At 44.9% G+C, this 9,302-nt stretch overlaps 1 pseudogene; it reads right to left on the bottom strand.

The window, feature by feature from the left end:
• Nucleotides 1–274: 274 nt before the first annotated feature.
• The window catches only part of LOC112074518 (kinesin-like protein KIF21B), a 74,377-nt pseudogene continuing 65,349 nt past the window's right edge, over nt 275–9,302 (bottom strand).

The raw sequence follows: 9,302 nt of genomic DNA, 5'->3' as shown, positions 1-9,302 counted from the left end.
CACACACACACACACACACACACACACACAGGAGAGAGAAAACCCACGTTAGCTATATCAATATGGTGATTAATTCAAGGAAGGGTTGAAGAAGAATGCATTTTTTTACTATTTTAACTGGTCACTATGACAACCACTACAGACAGCTAAAATGAAGTCTGTAACACTTTACTTATAAACTGCAGGGTGTACCTGCCTTATATTGAATTAAAAGTAGTGTTAGCAGGACGAGGAAGTGTCACTAGAGGACAGAGGAAGTGACCTCATACAGTACCTTGATGAGTCGGTCCATGTCGGCCTCTACGTTGGTGATGGTCATCCTCTGCATGACGATGTCCAGGATCCTCCTCTCCAGGGTTTGCCACTTCTGACGGGCTGCCTTGGTGAAACTGGTACTACCCCTCAGACCCCTCTTACCCTGCTGGACACGAGTCCTACTCCTACACAGAGAGAAAGACGAAGGACAAAACAGATTAACTGTCAATCCTAGAACCCCCTGCTGGACACGAGTCCTACTCCTACACAGAGAGAAAGACGAAGGACAAAACAGATTNGAAGGACAAAACAGATTAACTGTCAATCCTAGAACCCCCTGCTGGACACGAGTCCTACTCCTACACAGAGAGAAAGACGAAGGACAAAACAGATTTACTGTAAATCCTAGAACCCCCTGCTGGACACGAGTCCTACTCCTACACAGAGAGAAAGACGAAGGCCAATACAGGTTAACTGTCAGTCCTAGAACAGCTCGATCATTCATCTTTCTACTGCTGGGGTGGGGGAGGAGAAGGATGAGAATAGGAGAGAGAGAAAGAGAATGAAAGAGATTTTGAGAGGAAGGGGAAGAGAGTTGGGGGAAGGGAGGGAGAGGAAGGCAGGGATGGAGACAAAGAAAGAAGAAGGAGATGGAGAGTATATCAGACTAAGAAAGTCACTTCTGTCAATTCGATTTGAAAATAATCCGATAAATGGTTTTGTAAAAAGCACTCCTCAAAATTGAATTAAACTTTATTGAATCTGACAATAGCCTTAGCTAAGTAAATGTCAACAGACTCATACCTCATCTGAATCTGACCTTCATATAGCTCAGACATACCGGTAGGATTGTCAAAGGTTTGCCTGCCGACAGTTTTTAGCACCTCTGAACAGAGTGTCGGCAGTTAATCTCTTTAGTGTTCACACAGCAAAGACCTTCAAGTCGTCAGCCACTCAGCCTTGTTAAAATACTCCAAACCAGAAGGTGGCAGTAGCGTTGTTTGGCAAAGCATGTCTGTGTGTGTTGCTTTATGGTCTAGTAATCAATGTTCGCTAGCTAACTAGCTAGCTGCGATATTGTTGCTTTTGTTATGGAAAGCCCTTGTTACTAGCTAAATAATGTTTACATATTTTGCATTACTTATCTCATATGTCCATACTGTATTCTATCCTATTCTACTGTATCTTAGTCTATGCCGCTCTGACATTGCTCGCCCAAATATTGATATATTCTTAATTCCATTCCTTTACTTTAGATTTGTGTGTATTGTTGTGAAATTGTTAGATATTACTGCACTGTTAGAGCTAGAAACACAAGCATTTCGCTACACCTGAGTTGATGACCACAGCTAGATAACTAGCTAGCAAGAAATAAACTATTTAATTCACTCTCCATAATCGCATAAAGCCCATAGATACAAGTTTAGCTAGCTGGCTAATGTTAGCTAACTTGTTAGCATAACTCGCTAGCTAGCTGTTGTACTAGCTAGGTAAAATCAAGACACAAGGCGCACTTCACAGAGGAGGCGTTCCCTAGTCAAAATATGCAAATATATGCTCCAACAAACCAATAGAATCTCGCTGCCTCGTGCTTGGCTCTGCCCACCTCCTTGCTTGGCTCTGCCCACTATGATAAATTAGCTCCCATTGGAAACGACAGGTTGTGGTCTATCTTGGGTAAGTTACACAAAAAGCTTTATTAAAGACTCTCGGCAGCCAGCTACTGGCAGCTTCTGCATGGAAACTAATCCATTGTGATTTAATTATAATGCTACTAGCTACAGTGGCCAGATAGCTAGCTTGGTAAAGCATTTAGTATTATGTGCATTGTGCTGCACTTACCACCCCGCCGTTGCATATGAAGTGTGTGTGACTGCCTTTCTCAGTTAGCAAGCTAACAGTAGCTAGCTAGCTAGCTAACTAACTAATACGTGCACATTATCAAATCTAACCAAAAAAATCCTTCTTCAACTCCTTAGACATAAAATATGTAAAGACTTCCTCTAGAAAAGAAACAATGTATTATGCAGCTTTATTGTTTTAGTTCGTTTTTTTTATTGTTTTAGTTCGAACAATCCTAATGAAAATGACTTTTTCGTGAAACTCCTGCCGGCTCCCCCACACGGAGGTTAGTGCTCTCTGAATGGCTCAAAGTCAAGTTGCCAAGCGTTGCGATTCTACAAATAGAAACGGCAGTTTCGCCGAATACGCAGCAGGTACGTCTTTTGTTCTAGCAAGAGAAGGAACGGCTTCCCACTGTGATATATACTTATCGGCAGTCTCATGCTTTAAGCAGCTCTCAGATTCTCTGTGTGTTTCATGCTTTATGCAGCTCACATGCAGGCACATAGGCATGCACACCACAGGAGGTTGGTGGCACTTTAATTGGGGAGGACGGGCTTGTGGTAATGACTGGAGAGGAATCAGTGGAATGGTATCAAATACATCAAACACATGGTCTCCAGGTCTTTTGATGACATTCCATTTGCTCTGTTCGCCGTTCTCCCCTCAGCAGCCTCCACTGACGCACGCACGCACGCACGCACGCACGCACGCACGCACGCACGCACGCACGCACGCACGCACACACACACACACACACACACACACACACACACACACCTCGCCGTGACTCACCCAACAACCCGTGTCCCGTTGGTGGTCACCGCTTCGCTCTGTCCCAGGTAGCCGTTCATCTTGGTGTTCCACTGTCTCACTATGTTGGACACATTGGTTGGAGTGGTCCTAAACCAACATATAAACAACAGGACACAAGCTATGAGCCAGATGAACGTGTTGTTCATCCAGACCTGGTTGAGCAGACACACTGTGTAGTGTAACAGAGGCTTAACAGCACATGCTCATCCATCAGCAGATCACATTCAGACTAGATCTTGGGTCTTCTGTCTCACAAACACACGGGATTAAGCTCTTGACAAGTTACCTAGTGGGGGAAAAAGCTAGCGATTCGATGGTGCAGGTGTTAGCATTTCAAGCTCAGCAGTAAGGTTAACCAGTTCAACTTGGTTACAGTAGCAGTACTGCCTACCTGTTGGACTCTAGTTCAGAGGAGGTGGTGCTGGGAGACAGTTCTGCTCCAGAGTCTAGGGGCTGTAACCGTCGAGCCATGCGTCCAGACAGGGGTTTAGCCAGCCGTCGTAACGCTGTCACTTCCTGACTCTTTCTACGTAAGACAAGATCCTGCTGACACTTCTGACTCTCCAACGACCTAATCTGGTACTGAGGGAGGGAGGTGGAGAGATGTCACACAATACATCTGGAATGCATGACTCATAGATGTTAAATACATATAGAGGGGTTGGGTTAAACGCAGACAACACATTTCAGTTGAAGGCATTCAGTTGTACAACTGACTAGGTATCCCCCTTTCCCTTTCCTAATGATTTGTTGAACTGGTCGAGGAAGGTAGGTAAAAGGTATCCCCCTTTCCCTTTCCCTTCCCCTGTATTAACCGAGAAATTTAAAAAAGTCTCTGGTTGAGTACAAGAGCATCATAAGTGTATTACGTATCTCCAGGCATACACTTCTATGTCACCTCACACACACACCCTGACACACACACACCCGTGACACACACACAAACACACCCCTACACACACACCCACACACACACACAAACACACCCACACACACACACACACACACACCACACCACACACACCACACACACACACCCACACACACACAAACACACCCTGACACACACACACACACAACACACCCTGAACAACACAAACACACACACAAACACACCTACACAAAACCACACAAACACACCCTGACACACACACACACAAACACACCCTGACACACACACACACACACCCTGACACACACACAAACACACCCTGACACACACACAAACACACACACGTACCTCCTGTCGTCGCTGCTCCTTCTTGAGCTGAGCGATCTCTCTGTTCCTCTTGGCTTCCACCATCCTCCTCCTCAGCTGCTCCTCCTTCATCTGCTTCATCAGCGCCACCTGGGGACCGGAGGAAGAACTGCACTTAGCTGAAGAGAACCCTCAAACTTGCTTACATACTTCTCAGGTAGCATAGGCCATCGATGACTGTTGGGGGAATACCCTGACATAGGGCTATAAACATTGCAGATAGAATGCCAAGAGTGTGCAAAGCTGTCATCAAGGCAAAGGGTGGCTATTTTGAAGAATCTCAAACATAAAATATATTTTGATTTGTTAAACACTTTTTTGGTTACTACATGATTCCATATGTGTTATTTCATAGTTTTGATGTCTTCACTATTATTCTACAATGTAGAAAATAGTAAAAAAATAAAGAAAAACCCTTGAATGAGTAGGTGTGTCCAGACTTTGGACTGGTACTGTATATAGTTGACACAATTCTCTGCCTCCTACCCCCTTCTCCTCCTCCTCCTCCTCCTACCCTCTTCTTCTCCTCCTCCTTCTTTCCCTCTCCCTCTCCTCTGCCCTCCTCCTCCTCCTCTTCCTCACCTTGGCTTTCTTCATATCGTTGACCTCCTGCTGTAGTTTCTTCAGCTCTCGTTCATAGCGTCCCTGGTTCTTCAGTAGCCTAGCGTGTTCCTTCTGAGCCGCCTGTAGCTTCATCAGGTCCCTGTTCATCTCCTTTAGCCTCTTCTCATAATCTGACGTGATCCTGCTAGCCTTCTCCTCCGTGCAGTTCTCCATGGACACTAGAAAGGAGAGGAGAGAGAGTGATGCTTATTAAAAGAGGTAGAGCTGAAATTGAGTACAGTACGTACAGGTTACTGCAAATATCAGGAAACACTTCAGTAAATGAGGGATACAAAGTATATTGAAAGCAGGTGATTCCACATTAACATCTTAGGGTCATGTATAAAAATGCCCAGGTGCCCATTATTTTGGCTACCACGGCTAGAAGAGATCTCAGTGACTTTGAAAGAGGGGTCACAAAGGAGCCAGAGGGTTTAAAGGGTGTGGTGTGTGTGTGTGTGTGTGTGTGTGTTGTGTTGGTGTGTGTGTGTGGGTTGTGTGTGTGTGTGTGTGTTGTGTGTGTGTGTTGTGTGTGTTGTGTGTGTGTGTGGTGTGTGTGGTGTGTGTGTGTGTGTGTGTGTTTCATCACCAGATTCAACCACTTGCAACACTAATGGAAGATTGTGGAGCGGCGCCTGAGACAGTGTTTCCCACCACCATCAACAAAACACCAGATGATGAAATTCCTAGTGGAAGAATGTTGTCTCATCCCTCCAATAGAGTTCCAGACACTTGTAGAATCTATGCCAAGGTGCACTGAAGCTGTTCTGGCTCGTGGTGGCCCAGTGCCCTATTAAGAGACTTTGTTACTAATAAAGTGCTGCTCTACCTTCTTAACAGCACTGTCAACAAGGCAGGTCCTACAGGCCTGGACTACTGTTCAGGTCAGGTGCAACAAAGAGGGACTTAGGAAAATTGCAGTTGTCTCAGAACAGGGCAGCACGGCTGGTCCTTGGATGTACACAGAGAGCAAACATTAATAATATGCATGTCAATCTCTCTCAAAGTGGAGGAGAGATTGACTTCATCACTACTTCTATTTATGAGAGGTACTGACATGTTGAAAGCACCGAGCTGTCTGTCTAAACTACTGGCACACAGCTCAGACACCCATGTATACCCCACAAGACATGCCACCAGAGCAGAACAGTCTATGGGAGGTACTACATAGAGCCATGACTACATGGAACTCTATTCCACATCAAGTAACTCATGCAAGCAGTAAAAATTTGATTTAAAAACAAATAAAACTACACCTTATGGAACAGCGGGGACTGTGAAACAACACAAACATAGGCACAGACACATGCATACATACACATGATAACATACACACTATACACACACGTACACATGGATTTAGTGTTGTAGATATGTGTTAGTGGAGTAGGGGCCTGAGGGCACACACTTAGTGTGTTGTGAATTCTGTAATGAATGTACTGTAATGTTTTTTTAAATGGTATAACTGCCTTCATTTAGCTGGACCCCAGGAACAGTAGCTGATAGCGAACGGGGATCCATAATAAATACAAATGGTGGTGTTTCCTTTATTTTGGCATTTACCTGTATCTATGTTGTGCTACAGCTGTGTCTTCACCTACAACAATCACTCACTGATGTTGGGCAGTATGTACAGTACACTCTGTGTGCCTACATTACCCATAACTCACTGAGGTTGTGTAGTACTCTCTCTCTCCAGCTGTGTGTCTCTGTGACTGTATGCCTACATTACCCATAACCCACCGAGGTTGTGTGTGTGTCTGTCTCTCTCCAGCTGTGTGTCTCTGTGACTTCGTGCCTACATTACCCATAACTCACTGAGGTATTTGTATTTGTAATTATTATGGATCCCTATTAGCTGCTGTCAAAGCAGCAGCTACTCTTCCTGGGGTCCAGTAAAATTAAGGCAGTTTATACAATTTTAAAAACATTACAATACATTCACAGATTTCACAACACACTGTTCCCTTCACCCCTTAACTCCACCACTACCACATATCTACAACTAAATCCATGTTATGTTGTATATGCTATTTTATGTGTGTGTGTGTATGTGTATTGTTGTGTGTGTGTGTGTGTGTGGTGTGTTGTGTGTTGTGTGTGTGTTGTGTGTGTGTGTGTGTTGTGTGTGTGTGTGTGTGGTGTGTGTGTGTGTGTGTTCAGTTACTTAATGTGGAATAGAGTTCCATGTAGTCATGGCTCTATGTAGTACTGTGCACCTCCATAGCTGTTCTTTGACATGGGGACTGTGAAGACACCTCTGGTGACATGTCTTGTGGGTACGCATGGGTTCCTTTAAAACAGACAGCTCGGTGCATTCAACATGTCATTACTTCTCACAAATACAAGTAGCGATAGAGTCAATCTCCTCCCACTTTCAGGCAGGAGAGATTGACATGCATATTATTAATATTATTTCTCTGTGTACATCCAAAGGCCAGCCGTGCTGCCCTCTTCTGAGCCAATTGCAATTTCCTATGTCTTTTTTGTGGCACCTGACCACACGACTGAACAGTAGTCAAGGAGCGACAAAACTAGGCCTGTAGACTCCTTGTTGATAGTTTGTTAAGAAGGTGAAACTAGGCCTGTAGGACCTCCTTGTTGACAGGGTTTGTTAAGAAGGCAGAGCAGCACTTTTATTACAGACAGTACTTCTCCCCATCTTAGCTACTACTGTATCAATTGTTTTGGCCATGACGTTTACAATCTAAGGGTTTACTCCAAGCGTTTAATCATCTCAACTTGCAACTTTAGTCATCTCAATTTCCACATATATTTCTACAAGATAGTTGAGTTTAGGGTTAGTGAATGTGTTGTCCCAAATACAATGCTTTTAGTTTTAGAATATTATAGGATAACTTAGTACTCTGTCTTCTCCAGCTGTGTGTCTCGGTGACTGTTTGCCTACGTTACCCATAACTCACTGAGGTTGTGTAGTACTCTTGTTCTTCTCCAGCTGTGTGTCTCTGTGACTGCGTGCCTACAGTACCATAACTCACTGAGGTTGTTGTATACTGCGTTCTTCTCCAGCTGTGTGTCTCGGTGACTGTTTGCCTACGTACCCATAACTCACTGAGGTTGTGAGTACTTCTGTCTTCTTCCAGCTGTGTGTCCGGTGACTGTTTCCTACGTTACCCATAACTCACTGAGGTTGTGTAGTACTCTGTCTCTCTCCAGCTGTGTGTCTCTGTGACTGTGTGCCTACATTACCCATAACTCACTGAGGTTGTGTAGGTACTTCTGTCTCTCTTCCAGCTGTGTGTCTGTGACTGCGTGCCTACATTACCCATAACTCACTGAGGTTGTGTATACTCTGTCTCTCTCCAGCTGTGTGTCTCTGTGACTGCGTGCCTACATTACCCATAACTCACTGAGGTTGTGTAGTACTCTGTCTCTCTCCAGCTGTGTGTCTCGTATTTTGTTCTGCAGCAGGACGAGTTTCTCTTCATACTGTAGTTTGAGCTGCAGCAGTCTCTTCTGACTGTTCTCCAGCTCATCGATTAACTTCTGCTTGATCTCAATCTCACACGTCAGGTCGGCCAGATCCGCCTGGAAGTTAGCTGCAGGGGGTTAGAGGTCAGAGGGCACAGAGAGGTCAAGGGTCAAGAGGTGAAAGGTGAAAACTGTGGCTATCAGACAGACATGTTATAGTAGAGTGGGGCAGTTGGGGATTTCAGTTGCTACCTAGGAAATACTGTAGCATACAGCCAAACAGAGGACAATATGGTACTTTCATTAGGTTAATGATGAAACCTATTCAATCCTGCCCCAAACTGCGGTACACAAGTGCAGAGGTGTTGATTTTGGAATTGGGGAAATTTCTGCCACTCTTTGGGTCGTGTCATAGTTATCTTTCACTCACCTTTCTCATCAGAGTCAGAGTCTGAGTCCACCAGACTCTCATCACTGTCAAACTCATCTTCATCCCTCTCCTCCTCCTCCTCGTCACACCCACTCTCCCCCTCCTGCAGAGGGGACATCCCGTCCTCTGTGTAGTTCTCTTTAGAGTCCATCTGTCCGTCCGGTCCGTCCTGTCCGTCCTGTCCGGTCTGTCCGTCCTGTCCGTTCTCATGAGAGGGAAGCTTCACTTGTTTCTTCAACCCCTTCTCCTTCTCTGGGCTGTAGGTAGAATATATGACCTGGCGTCAGACTGGGACACGCACAGAAGGCACCGCACATAACAGCTGTGACCCAATAAGCAGCTTTAGTTAATTGTCCCATAACCATATGAATCTATTACAAATATGGATGACCATGTATTAGACCTGTATGGGCCTCTGATTTGATTTGGGACTCAACCAATAATCACCCATTTTGTTTTGGGACTGTTGCCAAGTGGATATGGAGAACACAGTTATTAGCAGAGACCTCTCTCCATCTTCCCCTCCCTCTCTCCCTGATTACAAGTTAATTAGCCTGTTTTAACCTGTCACTTTGTCCCCGCTCCTCTCTCTCATTACATGAAAGTAGTCAGAGTGAGTACCGCTCTCATTACATGGCAGTAGTCAGTGAGTACCTCTCTCATGAC

The sequence above is a fragment of the Salvelinus sp. IW2-2015 genome, unplaced genomic scaffold, assembly GCF_002910315.2.
Source record: "Salvelinus sp. IW2-2015 unplaced genomic scaffold, ASM291031v2 Un_scaffold2669, whole genome shotgun sequence".
In the NCBI taxonomy this organism is placed as follows: domain Eukaryota; kingdom Metazoa; phylum Chordata; class Actinopteri; order Salmoniformes; family Salmonidae; genus Salvelinus; species Salvelinus sp. IW2-2015.
Note: the sequence above shows the minus strand (reverse complement) of the source record. Positions and strands in the feature narration are given on the sequence as shown.